The sequence below is a fragment of the Sarcophilus harrisii genome, chromosome 3 (assembly GCF_902635505.1).
Source record: "Sarcophilus harrisii chromosome 3, mSarHar1.11, whole genome shotgun sequence".
NCBI classification, from domain to species: domain Eukaryota; kingdom Metazoa; phylum Chordata; class Mammalia; order Dasyuromorphia; family Dasyuridae; genus Sarcophilus; species Sarcophilus harrisii.
Window position 1 is genome coordinate 328,599,713 of NC_045428.1, and position 23,238 is coordinate 328,622,950.

Consider the following 23,238-nt stretch of genomic DNA (forward strand, 5'->3'; position numbering starts at 1 on the left):
GGAATTCTATGTAGTGATCCATAGTCATCTCCCAGAGTTCTTTCCCTGGGTGTAGCTGGTTCAGTTCATTACTGCTCTATTGGAACTTATTTGCTTCATCTCATTGTTGAAGAGGGTCATGTCCATCAGAATTGATCATTATATAGTATTTCAACAAACATTTATTAAAGGTTTATTATGTGCCAGGTACATGCACTAAGTGCTTGGCAAAAAAGAGGCAAAAGCCAGTTCTTGCCCTCAAAGAGTTTATAATATAATAGGAGAAACAACAAACAAATATATGCAAGGCAAGGTACATACAGAATAAATAGGAAATAATTAGAAAGGAAAAGCCCTGGAATTTTGATTGAGTGGCATATTTGAAAAGTGTGAACCTCAAAGGAAGAGAGATTATTGAGTGATGGAAGAAGAGGCAGAATTCTCCAACTCCTTTGTTTTAACCAGTGAGATAGTTTTCAATATTAGATAAGTCCAGTATTAGAAAGAGTGGCCATGGAGGAGGCTATATCATGAGGAGAAAGCAGTTTTTCATTAAGAAGTAGTAGATGGAAGGAATGAGAGAGGAATAGATGCAAGATTAGGGGAAATTTGTTGCTTATGGAAGAGGCATTCCAGTGGGCACAATGGAAGAGTTAGGTATGCACCTAATCTGATAATACTGAGAATAATTACACCTCTCATCCTACATCCAGAACTTATAGGAAATATTTTTGGACATATGCAGAATCCTATAGCATGGATACTCAGGAGAGTTAGAGGGGGATAAGTCCCTGGGACAATGTAATGGCATTGGATACTGAGAGTTTTAGGGGCTTTGGAAGAAAAGAGTAGAATGGGGCTAAAGAAGTCAAAGTGAACCCAGTATGACTATAAAAAGTAATGGACTAGTCATAGGGATGAATACCCTGCTTTATGACAGATTTTTTAAAATTATAACTCATTATGATGTAAAGATCAAAGTTGAGAGATGATATATTTGTTCTATGAGTTCCCAGAAATGATGAAGAGATGTGGACATGTTCACTTAATCTCATAATAATATGACTAATACTTCCTCTCTTCCTATCCCTCAGAGTTTAAAGGAAATATTCATAGGGTTCTTAATAGGGCTTGTTTTTAAATATACAAATACACACATATACATAGATATACATAAATGTATCCATAGACATGTATATATGCATACATATGTTGTGTGCATATGTATATATGCATGTTTGTAAACTATTTCACTATTATGAGTTTCCTTTGTCATCTTTTGTATTTTATTTTATTTATTTTTTTAAATTACTATTCTGAGAAAGGATACAGACTGCCAAAGGGATCTATAACACTAAAAGGTTAACTTGTGTTTTAAAATACATACTTATAGTGTGGACACTTGGAACAATCTGGCAATAATTAAAGAGAGCAAATGGGCAGTTAAGGTAGTATCTTGGTATTCCTAGGTTAAGAAAACAACCAGAAGAAGGCTTCTAGTGTTTTGAATAAATCCTTTATGGAAGACTTATGGAATAGCATGGATGATAATTGCACAGGATGAGAAGGTGTGGAGAGGTCACAATTTACATTGGTTGAGGGAGAACCCACCTTGAGGAAATCATGGATCCATCAAAGTGTCATGGAGGGAAAAGGAAGTTCTATTTTAAACAGCTGATGGTAAACTTATGGAACTCATTACACCCCCACCCTCCCACCCCAAACAGCGCAGACTGAATATACAGATAGCTTCAGGAAGGGTTTAAATAAATTCATATGTGACAGTTCCATAACAGGTTATTTAGGGAAGTTAGGGATGTTTGGGGGCCCATCCCTAACCTCTGAGGTTATTCACGTACTGACTGCAGGGAAGGAGCTATAAAGTAGACTCATGGTGAGAACATATCTCGGATGATTTATTACACCTGGAGTAAGTGAATAATTTCATTCCAGAGTTTGGCTATAATTGAATATCCACTTTAAATATCTATTCTAGCTGATGCACATAATAGTGATTTATGCATTATTTAAGCAATAGTTGCCTCAGATTCTTTTTTGGAAGCTATAAGAGGCATAAATCCTGACTAAATAAATAAAACATTTTAAGTGTTCAAGGTTTTTCCTCTTGTTGGTTTATTTCTCATAGGAAGCCTTAGCTGCCTATAAGATTTCCATCCTGTCATAAGATTTAGAATTGGTAGATACTCTAAAAGAGCATTTCATCAGATATCTTATTTTATCAATGTGGAAACTGAGGCTAAGAAATGACTGATGACTTCAGGCAAGTTTGTAGTTCTAAATCCACAGCTCTTTCCATCACACCTTAATGCTGGAGTCATAGACAGTTTAGTGTGTCTGATACTTTCTATAACAAAAAAAAAAAAAAAAAAAAAAAAAAAAAAAAAAAAAGAGAGAGAGAGAAAAGATCAAGTATTTAAGTTTGGAGTTGGATCCTGTGGTTTCTGAATTCTATCTGTTCACGTCCTTCATATTTCTCTGGGAGAGACTATCTTCTTCAGATCATGGCTTTCATTCTATTTCTTCTGCTAGACTACTCTCTATCACTGGTCATATAACAGAGCCTTTTGCCCACTTTTTGAGATCTTAGCTTTGAAACTGTTCTTCCTCATTAATCTGCTCTGGGTAACTTTCCTCCAGCTGAGAATATCATCTGACAGAGCATGGATAGGACAGCCTGTAATTTAGTTTATGTTCCTTGGAGTTCATCAAGTATTTTTGTCTGGGATAGCCAGGCTGGAAAGTAGGAAATATTTGTGGAACTTAATATCCTTTTATAATGACATATTTGTTTGGGTGCTTTGGATGGCTATAACTCCAGTGGTTCTCAAACTCTTTTTCTCAGTATCTTTACGGTTTTAACAACTATTAAGAATATGTCCAAAGAATATGGGTTACATAATAGATATTTATCATAAATAGAAAAAAACTAATTTTAAATTTGTAGATCCTCTGAAAGGATTTCAGAGACCCTCCAGGATTCACTGCACCACACTTTGAGAACCACTGCTAAGCAGTCTCAGAGATGAAGGACCAGGAAACCCAATGATGTTGATGGGGAGTACTACAGAAGTGTATGATTAGTTCTGTCAGGTGTTATAATGGGCAAAGTACTAAAAACACTAGATTTTGATCAGACATATACATGAGATCTTCTGCCAAAATTCAGACCAGGAAGATCCTGGTCTGAAATTATCTGGCTGGGAAGATCATGAAAGAATCATCTGTCCCTTATAAGTATCCTGAAGTCTAGGGGCATCATAGAAACCCCTTAATCTATGTGAATTGGTCATTTGAAAACACATGGTATTGATGACCTTTGTATTTACCTCACAGTGTAAAAGACAGAAGCTTTGGTACAATGTTTACCTCAGAAATGAAAGAAGTGGGCTCTTTTTGTATATGAATTGAGAATTACAAAGATGTCACTGGAGGACTGACATGAACAGTGGGTGACAAAAATCAATATAAGTACTCATGGGTGCTGGCAGAGCTTCAGGAAATCTGTAGGTTTCCCAGTTTAGTTCTTGGCTTGGACAAATAATTTAGGAGTCTCCATTTGCCAACAGGTATCCTGCCAGCAAACTTGGGTCATGAAGCACAAGGTCTCTATTAGGCTGAAATGGCCAGAATATAACATATCAAGACATGGTAGTAGAACCTGAGAATAAGTAATCATAAGTAGGATGTAGTAGCTGGATGTCAGTTAGGTAGCCTGGGTGGGAATGCCAAAGGAATTTAGACCAGCCAATACATAGGTATTATAGTCAACTACTGATAGAAATGGTTCCTCCTTTCTGGGGTCCATGGAAGGAACGTACAGTCTTCTATATCAAAAGCTGTTCATGCTAAAAACTGCTATACTTGTTACTTTTCTCCCCAAAGAGACACCACTAATCAGCAAACAATGATAAAATCAGTCTTATGCTTTATAGAAGAAACCAAACAACTTCTTTTAAGACATGTCCTCAAACTTCAAATAGTGGTAGTAATAATCCAGTCTAATTGTATTAGAGCCAAGCAGTCACCCAGGAAAGTAGTATAAGATAAAGCTTAAAAGGGTAGCTTTGGATTATATTGTGGAGGGTATCAAATGCCAAACTATGAGTTTTGTCTCTAACTACTGTTGAGGATCTCCTGAAGGGTTTGGAGCAGGGGAATGCTACTTTGAAAACTCAGCTTTGGGAAGATTAACTTGGGAGTATTCTGATGGATGAGTCGGTGTGGGGTAGTGATAATGCAGAGGGAATGGGAATGGACACAAAGTGACCTGTTAGAAGGCTCATAAAGAAATGCAGGCATGAGAAAATTAAGACCTAAACTAGGATGATGGCAGTAGAAAGTGGAGAAACAAGGAATATTACAAAAGAAAATTTTTGTGGGAGGGAAAAAGGGAGTGAAAGGAGCCAGATATGACTCTAAGATTTCAAGCCTGGGGTGTCTAGGGAAATAATAGTGCCATTGACAAAGACAGCAATAAAGAAACCTGTCCCATATATTTCAAAGGGTTATTGTGAAGGTCTAATGACATAATAATAAATGCAGAAGTGCTCTGAAAAGTTTGAAGAACCTTGTAAGTGAGGGATGATTATCATTAATAATGAGGCCATCAGCTCAACCCTAAATCTTTTCAAACTGATCCACCCTTTTCCTTCATCATGGCTTCTCGAAGAGAACTTTGTAGATGTAATTATTGGCTCGAACCCCAAAGATGACAAAGAGAGTATTTTTTGGGTGGCTGATCCACTGTAGCTATAAAATCAGTCATTCCTTCTGACCTCTCCTGTACCCTTTTTATTCTTCCTCTTTTTCAAAAGCCAACATTAGCCAGAACTGAGCCTCTTAGGACATAAGCTGGGCCCAATCATCCAGTCAGGGGATCAGGGAATTCTTGGACACCTCTGCAGGCCTCATGCCTGTGGCTGTAATTGCTTCATTAAATGACGAAGGGTTGTAACCCAGCCATGAGGCATGATCCGAGGCTACTGAGGCCAATAAAAATAATGGCTGGACTGGATCACCTCCATGTAGTTTCCTTCTTTGGGAAAGGGCTCAGCAGGTATGTAGTGTGTATTTGGCTAGGGGAAAATTAATTCTATTTTCCCACCTCTTTTATTGACTCAAGTAGATCCCCATGCAGATGAGGCCATATCGGAATATCATGAAGCCCTCCAAGATGAACATTCTCATCTGCCCTCCTCTAGACCTTGGGACTTCTCTGTATTTATCCATTCTCCTGTTCTTCTCTCCTTGTCAGTTAAGCTAACCCTTCTTTTTGTGCTCTTTGTTCCGTACCATCACCTCCCCACACTTTACTCCAGTTATCATGCTTTCTTACCTTTGATGTCTACTTCTACTGGCACCAAACATTCTAAAGTCAACCATATTTCTCCTTGAATCTTGCTGTCATAATGACGCTATCAAGTTTGCATGGACACTTCTTTATCTTTCCTCTGAGAGCATCACAGATATTCTGGGAGTTTGAATACTCCAGTGAGCCAAAGCTTTAGCTAAAACTAAAACCCTTCCTTCATTGATTCAGGTTTTTGGGAGCCTCTGACCATAAGAAAGGGAGAGGAGCTGTGAGTTTTGTGGTATCCTTGTTAAGAATGCTTATAATACTAAAGATAAGTACATTTCCTTTTGTTAGCTGTGGAATAGCTTGTGAGTATCTCATTTTGTTTCAGTATTGAACCTAATGCTGTATGCAACTCTCTCGATATAAGGCAACTTCTCTGACTTGCAGAGAAGAGGTTGCCAACTTACATTGATAGGGAGAGTTTCCTCATTCAAGAGCTCCCTAAGTCAATGATATCATGGGTTATGTATTTTCCCTTGTGATAAAAACCAGGTGTCCAGAGGTTGGAGGATTGCACAAATTATGTTTTAAAAATGGAATAATTATTGTACCATTAGAAATGACAAATATGAAGGATCAAAAGAAATATGGAAAGATGTATGAAATGGTGCAAAAATTATGAGAGCAGAATTAAAAGAACAATGTGCACTCTTATTACAACCATGTAAACAAAGTTAATAAAAACAAATGAATGTACAATACACAGATAACTATTTCAGAAGAGACCAAGAGGGTAATTTCTAAGGGCCATGTCGAAATCAACATGTACATATTTTATTAATTATTGGTAAACAATGGATGTTTATGGCTTGTGCAATCACAATATTTATAATTACCTTTAATTTTAAAAAATAAACTTAATAACAGAAACAGCAAACATAGAATAAAGGAATAATCTTATCCAAGTTCCCCAGCCTTGGAGGAGATAGGCTCAAAGTATTAACAAAAAAGAATGAGCAAAAGGAAGTTTTTTTGGAAGGTCCCCACCATCTTTTTTTTCTTCCCTTCTTTCCTTCTCTACTAAAAAAACTAACTAAAAGACCAGTTATTAGTCCTTGTGTGTGTTTTGATTCTATCTATTTCATTTCCCAAACCTTCACAGAGTTCCACAACTTTTTATATATTATTATATACTTATTTTAATGACAGGATAACACATTATACTAATGTAATAATTTATTCAGCAATTTGGGAGCATACAGGTTGTTTTCTTTTTTTGCTATTAAAAATGGTATAATTATGGATATTTATATACATATCATTCCTTTTGTTTCCTTTATGATATATTGGGATGGAGTCCGAACAACAAAGAAAATGATTGGGCCAATCACTGTCAGACATTTATTAAACAGTGCTAGTCTATGTTCCTGGCATCTTTGATGTCATTTTGGGGGCTACCTCAATCTGATTTAGCCTGTCTGCTCTGATAGCTTTACTGGGGTGTGGCTACTGAGCATGCTATAGCTTCTTCGAGTCACAGGTAAAATTTAGGTGACAGGTAGACACCACAAGTGGATGAGCAGCCCTGAAAAGGGCTCAGCAAGCCCACATGCCAGAGAGCTCCATTAACACCCCATACACCTCAGGTAGAATTTTGGCTGAGACCTGAAGGAAGCTAGGAAAGCTGGGAAGCAGGCACAAGGAAAAATTTTAGGTAAAGGGACAATTAAAAGATATTATCAGTTTTGTGACATCTTGAATACTGTAATTGGTCTCTCAAAGTCAGCACTCCTAAATGTCTACAGGTCCATCAACAATATATTAGAATGCTTGTTTCCTCAGAGTTTACACAACCTTAGATTCATTCTTTTTAAAACTGTTTTTGTTATTCTAATGGATAAAATATATTGAGGTTGCCTTGATTGTAGGTCTCTATCATTATGAAGTTTGAGCTTTTTTCCATGTGGTTTGTAACAATTTCATAAATTTGTCTGTTCATTTCCTTTAAGCCTTGCTTCATTTGAGAGAATATAGGATACATCAGCCCTGTGGGAAACTCTTGAGAATGGAATTTTTAAGATATAAGCACAAAAGTTTCAACTAGAAGAAAATATGGAACTGCCTTAAGAAACTTAAGCTGCTCAAAATAACTGTTTGGACATGTATACATATATTGTATTTAGCATATACTTTAACATACTTAACATGTATTGATCAACATGCCATCTGGGGGAGGATGGAAGAAGGGGAAAAGTTGGAACAAAAGGTTTTGCAAGGGTCACTGCTGAAAAATTACCCATGCATATATCTTGTAAATAAAAAGCTATAATAAAAAACAAACTGAAGTTGCTGATATACATTGACCAGAATCCATTTTCAAAAGATGAGTATTGAAGATGAAAGAATGGACAGTAACAAAAGATCAATGTAAATGAGTATTATGGTTCCAGAAGAATAGTGTCACAGATACTAAGCTTCAGAATGATCTGAGGCCTGCGGCAAATGCTAAGGATAATAAAAAGAACTTTGGCTTTGTTCATTTTCCATAAGGACAAGAGAAAGATCAAAAGAAGAACAGTATCTTGAAAACAGATGACTTGTTATTGTACTTCAGTGTTTACTTCCAAGGAGAATGATCTTTTGGATTGGGAAGGATATACACCCTTTTACACACACATACATAAACAGGCACACACACACAGAGAACAAACATACAGATATATAAAAACACACACATGTGCATATATACAAACAAATGCATATGTATAACATGTACACTTATTGTTGAAGGTCTGCTCCATAGAATTTTGGATCACAGTAGTTCTTGGTGTTATGGAAGTGTAACTCAAACTAGAGCCGTGATCCACAGCAAAGTCCAAAGGCTGGCAAAGGCAAGCATGGGGAAAAGCCTTTATGATTGCAACAGGGCTATATCAATGATACAAAGTTTGGCATTAGAGGAAGGGAAAGAAAAATCCTCAGAGTCGGCACACCCTGGTGGCATGAAACATTTATGGAAGAGTTTTGTGAATATTTCATTCCTCACATTTTTTCTTTTTTTTCTCCTTTCTTTTCTTTCCTTTTGTTTGTTCCTTCCTTCCTTTTCTTCTCCTTTTTCTTTCACTTTCTTTTCTTTCTTCTTTCTTTTTTCTTTTTCTTTCCTTCCTTCCTTCCCTTCCCTTCTTTCTTTCTTCTTTTCCTTTCTTTTTTTCTTTCTTCCTTCCTGCCTTCCTTTTTTCTTTCTTTCTTTCTTTCTTAAAAATGGAATAATTATTGTACCATTAGAAATGACAAATATGAAGGATCAAAAGAAATATGGGAAGATACATGAAATGGTGCAAAAATTATGAGAGCAGAATTAAAATAATTTTTCTTTCTTCTTTTCCTTTCTTCTTTTCTTTCTTTCTTCCTTTCCTTTCTTCTTTTCTTTCTTTCTTTCTTTCTTTTCTTCCTTCTTTCTTTCTGTCTTCCTCTTTCTACCTTTCTACCCTTTCCCTTCCTTCCTTCCTTCCTTCCTTTCTTCCTTCTTTCCTTTCTTTTTAGAATGAATCTTCCTGTCTCAACCAGGTGGCTACTATAGTGACTCACAGGCCAGACCCCACTGTTGAGCAACACATAATTTTAGATGCGCTCCATTTCGATTTGGACATATTGATTCCTCCTTAGACAGCCTGGTGGACCCTTTACCCCCAGAGTTCATCATATTGGTACTAAGCAGTACAAAGGCCCAATGAGCTAATCCCACTGCATTCTTTTGCAGCACAAAAAGCTGAGCTTAAATGACCCACCTGCCTCAGCTTCCCCAGGAGCAGAGATTACAGGTGTGTCCCACAATGCACTCTCTCCAGCCCTACCCCTTTCTTCTCTCATCAGCCTTTGCACTTAGCATTAGAATCATGGAGGGACCTTAGAGGTCATCTCATCCATTCTCCTCATTTTTCTGAGGCCAAGAGAAGTTAAATGATTTGTCTAAGATCACATAGCTAATGTCTAATTCCAGTATTTCATGCTTCTTCTCTCCCTTGCCTCCTGAACCTTTCTAGGTGATGTCATCTCTTTCTGCATGCTCATACAGAATTCTGGAGTAGAGAGTTTCCAAAGAAACATAGAAACACGTTATAAACATGATATAATATCCCTTATATAGAGAGAATAAATATGGTTAACAGAGAGTTGAAACTGAAGATGATTTAAGAGATGGTACTAGAGTATTTATCTATACTATCTAAGTTCAAATCATTAGGCCCATTGGACCACATTACAATCTTCTAGAAAACAAGCCCCAACTGGCTGAGTCCCTGTTGATGATCTCTGAAAGATCATAGAGAATAGAAAAGGACTGTTCCTTTAGTTTCAGGTCAGGAGAAGGGCAAATATCATCTTGATTTTTTTTAAAAAGAGAAGAAGATAGAACCTATAAACTATAGGTCAATGAGCTTGATTTCTATTCCTGGCAAAATCTAGAATAAATTTTTGAAAGGAGAGTTTAAGAGCATTTAGGAAAGGAAATAGTGATTAAAAGCCAGCATTGTTTAAACAAACATTGTTTCTCATTTTGGCAATGCAAACTACTTCATCACTAGCCTGGTTACATAAAAGAATGTTGTCAATGTGATGTACTCAGATTTCAATGAGTTATTTGAGAAAGATTCTCATGTTTTCCTTTTTGGCAAAAGGGAAAGATTTGGAGTAGATGATTGATTGATAGTACAATTCAGTGACTACAGAGCTACTTGAATGGCCAGTAACTAATGGGGCCATGCCAATTTAGAGGAAGGTCTCTAGTAGAATGTTTTATTGACCTGACTTTGTCCCTGTGATATTTAATGTTCTAATCAACTATTTGGATGAAGTAATAGAGGGTTTACTTGTCAGATTTTCAGATGACTAAGCTGGAAAGGATAATTAATACATTGGGAGACTGAATCAAGATGCAAAGAGAGTTTGATGGCACAGTGCAGTGGACCAAATACAACCCTGCAAAACTTGGCCAATGAAGTGGAAGAGCAGTTAGTGTTCGGCCCGGAGTTATGAAATTCTGAGTTCAAATCCAGCATCACACCTTCCTGACTGACCCTGGGAAAATTCCTTGACTGTTTCCTCCTCTGTAAAATGAAGATTATTATAGCACGCATTTTATAGGGTTGTTATGAGAATTAAATAAGACAATATTTGTTAAAAGAGAGAAAGAAGTATTTATTTTAATTATGGACCTATGGTTGAGGGATTAAAATTAAAGCTGCTTGACTCTAGAGGGCAGAAGCAGTGCATAGAATTTATAGAGGCATTTACATTAATATAAACAATATCTTTTTAAAAAATTAGAACTGTCCAAAAGTATAATGGATTTCTTCCAAAAATTGTAGATGTCTCCTTGTTGTAGGCTTTTCTGCTGAAGTTGGATAATACTTTTATCAATGGAATTCTTGCTCAGATATGGATAGAGCTAAGTAACTCCTCAATTCTTGGCTTCTATGACCTGGTTTTGAAAGCTGGCTTTACTATTCTATTTCTTGTGAGACCTTGAAGTAGTTACCTGCATCTCTTGGACCTCAGGTTCTTCAACTATGAAACAGGGCATTAATCTTAGTGATCTCTGAGATCTCTTCTTTTTTTTCAGGCAATTGGGGTTAAGTGACTTACCCAGAATCACACAGCTATAAGTGTCTAGTCTCTGAAGCTGAAACCGAACTAAGGTCCTCCTGCCTTCAGGGCTAGTGCTCACTCTATCCACTGAGACACCTAGCTACCCCACTGAGATTTGTTCTAACTTGGAAGCCAATGATTTTATAATCTTTTTAGAGCACCCAGAGGCAGATAGAACTGTCTTACCTGCCCCTCCAGGATTATTCTGAGGATTAAATAAAATGTTTGTCAAGTGCTTTAGCACAACACTCGGCTTGGAACAAGCACGTCATAAGTTGGACTATGTGATCTTTTAGGCCCTTTCCAGCTTTAACATCATATGTTTCAATGATTCAATAATTCTGAACTCCTTCAAGGCCATGCTGCAGAATGATGAGGGACTCAGGGGCCTGAAGAAATGTGTTCTCTGTCTCTTAGATAAGGACCACTAATCCCACAGCCTCAGATTTCTTACCAGAATGAACAAGTGGCCACATGCAGGTGAACTTCATGTACTAAGGAAAGTGTACTAGGCTAATTGTGAAACCTGCATTTTAACTCCTGTTTGGCTACTATGTGACTTTGACCAAGTCATTTTATGTCATACCATATCCTTATTTGAAAATAAGGATAATACCATGTTTCCTATGTAGCAAATAGAGTAAAAGATGTAAGATGTTTTGAAATGTATAAAGCAAATAGTTTAGTATATGTAAGTCTTGATCAGAAAAGGTTGCATGTAGATGGATATTTTTGGTAGTTTGTAAATAAGATTAAAAATTCTGAAGGGGAGCTCACGGGGAGTCATTTTATAAAACAAAAAGCTACCCTTTGACTTTCTTGTATAGATCTGGATGGTCATATTTTGGTTTTACTTAAAGTGGAGTCTACCTGTGGTATTAAAAATATTATTTGACTTTGGGGCTAAGGAAGTGTCACATACCAAACAGCCGAGGGAAAGAACAGTAATTCCCTAAGGCACTAAACTGACCTGGTACTGCTTGTTCCTTCCAGAAGATCAATGAGATCACATGTATATTCAACTGGCCTGTCCCTCCACAGGGTGAGAATTCAGGTCTAGGAATAACCTCTGGGATCCTGAAATCTAAATCACATCTTTAGTGGGACTCTTCCCCATTGAGCTAGCAAGCTTCTTCACATTTCTTCTTGGGAGCCTGGGCCTCTTCCACTGGGTTACAGAGGTTGGGCTATCCCTTGGTCTCTTACACTGCTTCCTGAAGCACCAAGTACCCGTGTGACCTTGGGGACATTATTAATCTCTCGGGGCCTAACCTGTTCAACATAAAGGAAAACATCCTACACTGGGAGTCTGAAATCTGATTTTAAATTCCAACTCAGTCAGTTGTGAGCTGTATAACAAATCACTTAGCCCCTCTGAACCTTAGCTTTCTCATTGGTAAACAGAAATAATGATACTTATAGTACTTACTTCATGGAATTACATGTAAAACTATACGTGTATAGTAAAAACTTAAAAATACTCTGGCTTCCTTATTTTTTTTTTTTTTTTGAGAAGATAGGTGGAGGGAGAATTCTTACCTGTGATGTCACTGGCATTAAGAACACTTGACATGGAAATTCCCTCCATGGACAAATTCTGTCCCTCCCTCCCTCCCTTCCTCTCTCCTTCCCTTCCTTTCTTCTTTCCTTTCCTCCTTCTCTCTTCCTTCCTTTCCTCTCTTCCTCCTCTCCTCTTTTCTTTCCTCTTCCAAGACCTCCTTCCTTCTCTCCTCATCTCCCTCTCATTTTCCTCCCTTCCTTCCCTCCCTTTCCTTCCCTCCCTTTCCTTCCCTCCCCTTCCTTCCCTCCCCTTCCTTCCTTCCTTCCTTCCTTCCTTCCTTCCTTCCTTCCTTCCTTCCTTCTTTCCTTCCTTCTTTCCTTCCTTCTTTCCTTCCTCATTTATTTATTCATTCATCCATCCATTTATTTTGTTGTCATTTTTGTTTTCCCCTTGCTTAACCAGGCAAAACAGAACTGGTGTGTGTATGTGTGTGTGTAATTGGTTGTATTTATTGAGTAGATATTTCCTATTTTTACTTTAGCTAAGTGAATGATTTGATATTTTTGCCCTTTAAAGAAAGTTTAAGTACCTTTTTTTATTGTCTCAGTTGATTTTCTTGAGGATCATTGTCCCTTGAGAAATTCCTGACTCCTGTTCTCACCTCCTAGACACTCTTGCTAGGACTCTGTGCTTGTGAAATTCTGGCTTGTTCTGATCCTGAATGATTTTGTTGTAACACTAAGTTGCTCCCAAACAGGTGTGAAGCTGGACCAGACAGCCTCCAGTGGGTAAGAGGACAGAGCCAATTTCATTTCTCCCCTCTTTCCTCCTTTGCTCCATTACAACTTTCAGCTGCTTGTTAGTCATATTATAGCTTCTGGCTCTCCTCCGATGACTTATGACTCTTAAAAACTCCTGTCATTACTTCTTCCTCTCTCAATGGAGTGAATATTGATAGAACAAATGCAGGTCCCCATTTATAAACTCAACACCTCATCTCTTTGCTTCTGTTGATGATAACTTTTGTAAGACACAACTGATTTGGACCAACTCTGGAAAATGAATAGTACCTGTCAAGATATAATTTAAGTTTTATTTGTTCTTAAGTCTGCCATCTTGAAAGAAAATGGTGGCCAATACATTTCCAAATGGGAGTTTCTCTTGTAATTTGGACATATATATTTCAATCAAATTCATCCTGTAGCTAGAAATCACAAAGAAATTGAATCATAAGATCTTGACTCTAAAGGCAAATGGAACTTCTGAGGTCAGTTAGCTTTACCCTCTCATTTTTAATATGAGAAACCTAAAATCCAAAAAGTGTCACAGATAGTAAGTATCAGGGGTAGGAGTTGAACCCAGAATCCCTATCTCTAGGGCCTGTACTGTTTCCACAGCAAATATTTAAGTGCCTACTAGGTATGTAAAAGTATCTATTCTGGGTACTAAAGAGACAAAGACAGAAACAAAACAGCCCCTCCTTCAAGGAGTTTACATTAAGGGTTCCCAGATACACTATGTACATTGTACATCTTTTGATAATACTGATTTCAAATACTCTGTCTTATTCATAAATCAGAAAGAAAAAAACCAGACAGACAAACTTTATCAGACCATCCTGTTTTTGTTCTGAAAACAGGAATTCTCTTATATGTGAAAGTCTTTTTATGTCTGTCACCTGAAAACCAACCTAAGAGATTCACCAGGTCAGCTACAAGGAGATAGATTTTTCAGCCACAGCAACTCAAAGACCATCTATTAAGTTATGAAGTTTTATCTATAAGAGGAGGCAGCATCCATAGTAGGAAATCACAGGTTGAAATACTGAAGAAATTTAGTCATTTAGTGTCAAGCAGGTTACAAAACACTCCCACAACTATGATCTTATTTGAGAAATAATTAAGAAAAGTATTATCACTTCTGTTTTACAATTAAGGAAACTGAGGCTCAAAGAGGTGAAAGTGATTTGGCTTGATTTACCCAGCAAATGGAAGAAGCAGGGGCAGCATGGAACTTCTTGACTTCAGGGCCTTTTGTTTTCCCATAAGGATAGATCCTACAGTCTCTTCTTCTCTGGTCAGACTTTATCTCATATTCTGTCAATCTGGATCTCAAAACATCTCTTTAGTGTGTTGGACAAAATAGGAGAGAGGAAGCTAATTGACTGTGGAGAGAAGAATACTCAAGGGAATCATTACAGTGTCTTGGACATTATAAGAAGTTGTATAAAGTATGACTGGAAGAGTGGGGCTTTACAGTTCAGCAGCAAGAAAGATTTAAATCAGAGGATTTCCTAGATTGGGATTCCCTAGGAATGCTATCTTTACCTAAGTTTTGAAAGCTTGGAATCTGTCCCCAGGTGAAATTGCTGTAACTCTCCTATGTGTTTTAGTAAGTATGGACATCTGTCTATGTTTAGGAACTTAGACTGAATCCTTTTGGGAAATGGAAATGTCTATTGGATCAGTTATGAAAATAAGCAAGTCTATTTGCTAAAAGCCTAAATAAAATCAGGCAGTGTTTCAGGAGGTTCTGGCAGTATTTACCCTAAGGTAATGATCACTGCTTCTGTAGCCTCCTCAAGTATAGGGCTTGTGGTGAATGGGGCAGAAAGAAAATGGGGGGAAAGGTGAAGCTGTTTTAGGAATTCTTAGAGCAGAGAAGTCTCATCATAAAGTTTAGTTTCGGAGCCTGGAATTCAAACTTGTATGCTGCAAGAATCTCCCTAGCATACATCATTGCCCATTCCTATGTGAACAGTTTGGTTGTAGAAAGGGGCAGGGTGGAAAAAAGAACACATGTAAAATTGAGAAAAATCAACTTGTGAAGAAATACAGCCTGTTCTTAGAGGAATATACAGAAAGGACCTGTTTATTAGGCAACAAGGGGTTCTGTTTTGAATATATGTAGTAACAATCAAATTCTGATGGCTACAAGAGATAAGAAGACTGATTTCAAATGTCCAATCAGGATTTTACCATTTTGAGAATAAGCCCCAAGGTATGTCTGGAGCACCTGCTGCTTTTTTTGTATCTGATGGAGAATGTACTTGTTGACATGAATTACATGGTTGGGCTGGTGTAGCTGGATGATATTGTTGTCTTTGAAAAAACAGAGAACACAAGGAGAGTGTTAGGTGAGAAGAGGAAGCTGGTGGAACGTTATCAATTGGAAGTGCCTCTTTTGTAGAAAATCTATTGAACAAATGGGTCACACTGTATCTTGGCAAGAAGTGGATATTGATATGGAGAAGATAGAAGCAGCCCCCAGTTGGCTTAAATTCAAAGAACTAGACCCTGACAGGATCAGCACAGTCCACTTTCTGTCCAGTCTCTATCAGTTTCTGCCTCCCATCAGGAAGCATGGAAGACCCTTTAGACAAACTTTCTATAGGTTTCTGATCACACTTCTTAACTTGTGAATGTTTGCTTGCTTGGACTGCTGAAAACATTTTGTTTCTGCTCATTCTTCTTGGCTTCCAGACTTTTTGCTTGCTTCTGTTTAGGAACAATGATTCCTTGCTCCTGGTGGCCAGGACTGTATCTAACTTCAGGTAGTAATAGAACGTGAAACCTTAGGGTGGGGATGTGGAACTCTGACCACTTATTAGGTTCTCTCTTGGTCCCAGTTTTTTCCCTCAAAGCTTGTGTTGCCCTTGGCCATGCATAATAGGCCTTTGCTGCTTAGCCTTCACCAAGTACAGAGGTGGCACATTGGCTAGTGTGCTGGATTGGATTGTTTAAATTCAAACCCTGCCTTGGATACTTGCCTAGTTATGTGAATCTGAGTAATTTAACCTCTCCATCTCATTTTATTTAAATGGGGATCATATTAGTACCTACTCAAAGGGCTGTTGTGAGGATCAAATGAATTAATATATGTAGACTATTTTGCTATGTAAATGCTAGCTTTCATTATATAAAACAGAGGGACCAGTCACTGGGAGACTATGAAAACAAGCTATTTAATTGTCTCTCTTTTACAGGTAGGGACTGAAAAAAATAGTGAAGTTGTTGAAATTTGACTTTGTTTGTCTGACCTTAGTCTTTGTATGCTTTTCTCTCTCTTTTTAAGCAATAAGCATTTATTTAAAAATCTTTTACTAGTTGATATTTTATTTTTTCCCCAATACATATAAAAATTTTCAACATTTCTTTTTTTTCAAATTTTGAGTCCCAAACTTTTTCCCATCCATCTTCCCTTCCTTCTTCTTCCAGTAAGAAGGCAAACAATGTGACAAAGTTTAAACATATGTAGTCATATAAAAGACATTTCCATGTAAGTCATGGTATAAAAGAAAACATAGACAAGTTTCCTCCATCCCTTCCATCCCCAATAAAAAAAGTAAGGAAAAAGATTTTCTATCGTGTTCAGTCTCTCCTAGTTCTTTCTCTGGAAATGGATGTCACTTTTCATATCTAATTGCTGAGAATAGCTAATTTGTTCATAGTAGATCATCATTCAATATTGCTGTTACTGTATACAGTGTTCTCCTGGTTCTGCTCATTTCACTACGCATCAGTTCATGTAGGTCTTCCTAGGTTTTTCTGAGAATGTTCTACTTGTCATTTCATGTAATACAATAGCAGCACCTAACAATGATATACAACAACTTGTTCAGCTATTCCCCAACTGTTATTTCCCAACTTCTCAGCCATTCCCCAACTTCAATTTCCTCAATAAGCATTTATGAAGGGGGAAGCTAGATTGCACAGTGGATAGAGTCAGGAGGACCTAAGTTCAAATATAGCCTCAGATGATTAACACTTACTAGTTGCATGACCTGGGCAAGTCACTTAGCCCCAATTATCTCAAGAAAAATAAGCATTTATGAAGCACCTAATATGTGCCAGACACTGGAAATACAGAATCAAAGTTTTTTTTAAAAACAACTTTATATTCTACTGAACTATATGTCTTCAAAGACCTTATATTCTATTGAGATATTCTGCTATTGGGGAAAATAATTTTTACAAGTTATTTACACTAAATTATCAGGGATTTTACTCTCATAGATATTCACATTTTGAAAGAAGAATTACAGGAAGGTGAGAATAGGCTCTCTTCTCTCTCTAAACTATCTTATTTGATCTTTAGTTCTCATGAGTTTAATTTTCATCTCTAAAGAGATGATTCCTAAATCTAAATATATATTTAACTCCAGTTTCTATCCTGAGATGCAGTTACAAATCATAGACACCCTCTGGACATCTCAGACTGGCTATCCATAGGCATCTCAAACTCACCATGTCCAAAAGAGAATTTTCCATATCCTTTCCCCCAAACCCTCCCCTCTTTCCAAATTCTTTATTACTTCTAGGAGCACCACCACCCTCCCAGTCACATAGGCTGAAAGCTTCAGGATCATCTTTAACCTCTCACCTCACATATCTAAACTATGGTCAAGTCCTCTCATTTTCTCCTCCATATTTCTCATGTCTTTTTTCCCCCTTTGACATTATCACCATTCTGTATACACCCTGATAGCTCCATGCCTGGACATGCAATAGCTTTTCAGTTATTCTCCCTGTCTCAAGTTTCTTTCCCCCTTACTTTAATCTGTCCTTCATTCAGTTACCAAAGGGATTTTGAAAGTGACCCCTTTTCACCTGAAAAACTTTTACATAACCCCAGGTATATAAATATATAAAATAGGTATACAAATAAAACATTTACTGATTATCAGTCATAATTTCACAATCCCCACACTCAGTTACATAGCCTTATCTAGGGTTGCAACCCTCAATTTAAGAAGTTTTGCTCTATAATATAGTTAAGCTGACTTTGAAGTTCCTCAGACACAATATGCCTGATCCCTGAGCATTATACTGGCCATCCCCCATGATTGAAATGTTTTCTTCCTCATTTTGGCCTCCTTCAAGATTCAATCTATCTCCTTTCCTCAAGAAGCCTTTCCCAAGAAGAAAAACCAAGAGAACATTGTATACAGTAATAGCAATATTGTTTTAAGAATGACTTTGAACAAATAAGTTATTTTGACTATTATAAACACATAAATTAACTATAAAGGACACATGAAAAAGAAGCTATCTGTATCCAGAGAAAGAACTGATCAATAGAAATATGTATAGAATAATTTTATATATGTGTGTATATGTATATGTATATGTATATGTATATGTATATGTATATGTATATGTCTCTCTATATAGATAAATACCTATTTGTGTCTAATGATTGCCATCTCTGGGAAGTGAGGGGGAGGGAAGTAAAAAAGGAAATTTACATGATAACTTTGTTGTATATAAAAAAATGAGTATTTATTTAGCAAGTTGTACATAGTCAGTTTGCAGTTTCATGTACAATCATCATGTACAAACATCATATGTTATGGAAATTCTTGTTTTATTCCACAAATTAAAAATAAAATAAGTCTTTCCCATTCCTCTCTACTGTCAACATCTATTCTCAGAGATGATTTCCTATTTGATATATATATATATATATATATCCATTATGTATATATTTATTTGCATGTTGCCTCTGACCCTATCTCCTTGAGAGCTGAGATTGCATTTTTAATTTTCTTTTTGTCCCCAGTGCTTATCACAGTGCCTGGTATACAATAAACATTAATAAATGCCTGGTAACTCACTGACTGCTTAATTCAAAGAAATGAATAACAAATGGTGGAAGTTCAAGCTGTGATAGAAATATTTAAGGGAATGACTTTTCCAGGACTCCTCAAATCGCAAGTGTAAGGTCAGTCTTCATCTTGGCCCTTAAGCTATTTACAGGCTAAAATGTTTAGGTAGAAGTTTTGGTTTTACTCAGGTTACAAACACTGCCTCTTCTTTCTGTTCCCTCTTCTGAACCCCTTTCCCACTTCCAATTGCTCATATTTTTTCCAGGAACAGGGGAGGCCGGCAATCAAAGGGATCCCTCTGTGGCCTGACCACCTGTTTCTCGGCCAGAGAAAAATGAAGTGGAAAAGAACCGTGGGCCGAATTCCCTAGAGAGGGCATTTTCCCAAACCTGTGTTCTTGACAATCATGTTAGTTCCACTTAACGAGGAGCGTATGCTGGTCCATGGCTCCCAGGAGGGAGGCCTCACCTGGAATTTGGAATTCTGGCTTTCATTCCAAGTTTCCAGAGGAACCGTGGTTCTAATCCAATGGCTACTTCTCAGACACTGTGGAGACTGAACTGCAGCAATCTGAGGCAGCCCTAGTGCTCAGAACAGCATTCCTGGAGGGGTTCTCCTTTCATAGACAGGTAGCAGAAAGGTTCTGGTGAGCTGTGCTTAGGCCCAACAAAAATATCTCTATCCACTGACTTGTCATAGTGTTTGAAATGCTCACCATTGTCAATATTCTCAAATATGTAAAGCCAAAAGAGATGCTGGTAAATGTTTAACAACCAGCTCTCTGGAAAACATATATAAAAGATGCTTTTAAGTTAAATCTATGTTATTGATATTCTTTTTATCACTTTAGTGATAAAATAAGCCATGATTTATAGTTTATCACTTAAGTGATAAAGTAAGCCATGATTTATAGTTTGTCTATTTCCAATATATAAATGCTCACACTGAAAATTTAACAATCAGCTCTCTATAGGTAGTTATATCTCATCCCGACACCTCCTGAAAGCACTATGTCCACAAGACTTTTTTTTAAAGTCTATTGAGTGAAGGAGCAGTTAAGTTTAAGCAATTAAGATTTTTTAAACATCATTTTTGAATGTTGGGCTTTTTTTTTTCAATGAGGGGAGATGATAGAAGTGAGAGAAAAATAAATGCTAGTTATTTGAAAAAAGTAAGTAATACTTCAGCACTAATTAGCTTGTCAGGCTATCATAGCATGGCCTTGAAGGAGTGGTACATAGACTAGTTAAATAAGGATAGGCACAGGAAGAACAATGGTTACAGGGGGTGTCAAGAGAGCAAAGAGTATATTTGGAGAACTGAGGAAGGTGACAGAGGATGCATGGAAGAGAGATTTTGCCAGGAGGCAATACGGGTTAAGGAAAGTTAGCTGGATCTAGAATCAGAAATTGGGTTCAACTATCACCTGTATTACTTAGTACCTGAGCAACAGACCTGAACACAAACATACACACATACATAAATATATATAATATATGTGTATCTGTATATATTCACATATAACCTATATATATATATATATATACTATGTATACATAATATAAATATAGTATTTCTATATGGTGTATGCATACATATACACATTACACATATATTATGTGTGTATTTACATGTGTCTATGTGTGTACATGTATATATTCATATATAATCTACATGTATACTAGGAATACATAGTATATCTATATCATATATATATATACACACATTATATATACACCATATCTATATAGTATATGTATACACATTACATATAACCATTATATATACAGTATATAAATGTATGTACATACATGTGTATATATACAGATATATTTACATAATACACATATATTTACTCACAACCTATATATATACTATTATACCATGTATGTATATACATCATAATCTATATAGTGTGTATACACATAAACATATACATATTGGTCATTTAATCTTTTTCTGTCATGTCCAACTCATGACCCTATTTGGGGGGGTTTCCTGGCAAAGATTGTTTTACTATTTCTTTCCCCAGCTCATTTTACAGAGGAAAAAACTGAGGCAAATAGGGCTAAATGACTTGGCAAGGGTCACATAACTAGTAAATGCCTGGACCAGATTTGAACTCAGGTTTTCCTGATTACAGGACTGATCCTCTATTCACTTTGCCACCTAGCTGCCCATACACAAACTCATATACCTATATAAAATTAACAAACAATAAATTAAATGGAGCCCTGAGCTGCAGATTTCCTAGGTGTAAATGCTCACAGTAAAAATTAACAGTTGGCTGACTCCAACACACCTTTGGGACTAGCTCACCTTTGAGGTCATCTCCCATCTTAAATCTTTGATACTACAGATTTAGTTATTGCCAAGGATCAGTTCCTTTCCTATCTTAAGGCTATATGATTTAGTAACCTTCTTACAGTCTGTTGGCCCCATACAAAAAAAAAAATTCATTTGGGCATGTATTTATCACTTGCATTAAATTAAAACTTTGTGGCTAGTAAATTTTGTGATGCCTCTGGAAATCCTGTATTCCGAGTTACTATCCCAACAGCTTCCCTCTATAAGCTGTCTCAGCACATTCCATGAGCCCTTCACTCATATATCCAGAGGCTACTATGGAAGGAACGATGCTGTCAGTAGCTGGAGGAGATACAAGTCAGGATTCCTGATCTCAAAACATGTGATTTTTTGAGATCCCTGGTTCTGAGCCTTGGTTCTGCTGCCTCTGTATGAACTTGGGCATATCACTTAATCTCTTTGGGATGCATAGTTCCTTTATCTGCATAATGAGGATGTTGGACTAGATAACCTTGGTTATTTTTACTTCTATATCAGATATATCCTTCCATGTATATGAATATATTAATTTTGGGTAGGGGACTGATCTTAATTTCATAAGTCTGAGAAGCTCTCACTGAGAAACTTCTACCCTTGTACATTACAGACATTTTCTGCCATTTAGAGATTCAATTGACTTAGCCAGAGCCACAGAGCCATTATTTGTCAGAAGCAGGGCTTGAAGCCAAATCTTTCCAACAAAGACCACTTCTCTATTCATTATGTTATTTGTTGTTGTTTAGTCATTTCAGCTATGTCCAACTCTGTGACCCCATGTGGGGTTTTCTTGGAGTGATTTTCTATTTCCTTTTCCAGCTCATTTTACAGATAAGGAAACTGAGGTAAATAGGGTTAAGTGGGTTTCCTGAGGGGTGACACAGCTAATAAGTATCTGAAGCTGGACTTGAACTCACAAAAATAAGTCTTTCTGATTCCAAGCCCAGTAATCTATCCATTGCACCATTTAGCTGCCCTCATTATGCTGTACTACTCCTCATAATAATACACTGCTTTTCAAATAGTTATATAATAATTTAAATACAAATTAGGTCCTTAGAACATAGGATGTCAGAGGTGGGAGGGCCCTTAGAACCCAAGATGTCAGAGGTGGGACAAGCTCTGTGTGAGTTTTAAGAAGGAATAATTTTCCACTAGTGAAGGATGAGAAGAGGCTTAAAAGAAAATTCCTTTAAGCTGTGTTTAGAATGACGGCTAAGATATCAACAAGTGTGTAGTTGGGTTGCAGGCACAGGGAAAAGTGTGAGCTGAGCTGGTGCAGAATTTGGAAAGTACTGGATTCATCCAAGACACCAAGTAATCTAGTTTAGCTTGAGTACATCAAGGCAGTAGTGACAGATAAACCTAGAAAAATAAGGAAGCATCAAATTGTGGAGAGCCATGAATAGAAGATTAAGGAGTCTGGACTTTATGTACAATGGGGAGCCATTGGAACCAATGCCATCCTTCATCACTATTATAATAAAGATGGATGTAAAAGAAAATTAATTGGAGTGGAGAAGTGAATAATAGTAGAGTGCCATCCCTAGAAACTTGGGTAGGAAGGTAATCAGTTAATAAATAATTTTGAATATCTGTGCTCAGAAATAAAATGAACAGCATAGAGCATTCAAGAGAAGAGATGGCTTTTTATTCAAGCTTGCAATGTAGTTTGGAGGATGAGAAATGGAGATATAAAGTCATATAACAATGCAAGACATACATAGTGATTCACCAATGGTTAAAGACCCATCACAAAATGTTACTGAATATTGTAGACGGCTGGAACTCTGGAGAAGTGTATTTGAAACAAGGTGTTAACTCAGTGGAATTGATGAGATGATG